Raw genomic sequence first — 1,553 nt, forward strand, 5'->3', positions numbered from 1 at the left:
AGGTTTGGATGGATTCACAGCTGAATATTAGAAGACATTTATAGAAGATGTAGTCCCTATACTCCTCAAACTCTTCAATGAAATTGAAAAGGTAGCAATCCCCCCAAAGTCTTTCCTGGAGGCAAGTATTATACTAATATAAAAACCAGGGAAAAATGAAACTAAGAAAGAGAAATACAGGCCTATCTCCCTCATGAACATAGATGCCAAAATCCTCAATAGAATCCTAGCAAATAGAATACAGCAAATCATCAAGAAGATCATACACAATGACTGGGTATGATTCTTCCAAGGGATGCAAGAATGGTTCAATATTCGAAAATCTATCAATGTAATGCATTATATCAGTAGAGCGAAAACTGAAAACCACACGATCGTCTCCATTGATTTAGAAAAGGCTTTTGACAAAGTCCAACACTCATTCATGTTCAAAGTCCTACAGAAAATTGGAATAGATGGCCTCTACTTCAGTCTGGTAAAAGTCATTTATGAAAAGTCAACAGCTACCATAATCCTAAATGGGGAAAAACTGAAATCTTTTACTCTTAGATCTGGTACAAGACAAGGATGTCCTCTATCACCTCTCCTATTCAATATAGTTCTGGAATCATTAGCTACATCCATTAGACAAAAGAAAGAAATGAAAGGAATAAGAATAGGCAAAGAAGAAGTTAAATTATCTTTATTTGCAGATGACATGATACTCTACTTAGAAGACCCAAAAAACTCCACCAAGCTAGTAGAATTAATACAGAAATTCAGTACCACAGCAGGTTATAAAGTTAATACCCAAAAGTGTATAGCGTTCCTCTACACAGACAACAAACACACTGAAAGGAAATTATACAAACAATACCTTTTACAATAGCACCGAGGAAAACGAAATACCTTAGAATTAACCTAACTAAAGAAGTCAAAGACCTTTTCAAGGAAAATTACAGTACTCCTAAAAAGAGATCATAGAAGATTTCAGAAAATGGAAAGATATTCCATGCTCCTGGATAGAAAGAACCAACATTGTGAAGATGGCCATACTCCCAAAATTGCTGTACAGATTTAATGCAATCCCTATCAGACTACCACTGATGTATCTCACAGACATAGAAAAATCATTTCTAAAATTTATCTGGAATCGGAAAAGACCTAGAAAAACATGGGCAATTCTGGGCAATGAAGACAAGGCAGGAGGCATTACCATTCCTCACTTGAAATTATACTACAATGCTACTGTGATAAACTCATCATGGTACTGGCATCAAAATAGACCTGAGGATCAATGGAATAGATTAGAAGACACTGAATCCCCTACAAACACACTCAACCCCCTTATCTTTGATAAAGGGGCCAAACATACTGGAAGAAAGATAGCCTCTTTAACAAATGGTGCTGGAAAAACTGGCTCTCTACATACCGAAAACTCAAACTTGACCCAGGTCTATCACCATGCACTAAACTAAAGTTGAAATGGATTGAAGATCTAAACATTAAAGCAGAGACACTAAATCTCCTGGAAGAGAAAGTAGGAGGAACTCTTGAAGACATAGGGGTAGGCA

The sequence above is a fragment of the Octodon degus genome, unplaced genomic scaffold, assembly GCF_000260255.1.
Source record: "Octodon degus isolate 3935 unplaced genomic scaffold, OctDeg1.0 scaffold00151, whole genome shotgun sequence".
NCBI classification, from domain to species: domain Eukaryota; kingdom Metazoa; phylum Chordata; class Mammalia; order Rodentia; family Octodontidae; genus Octodon; species Octodon degus.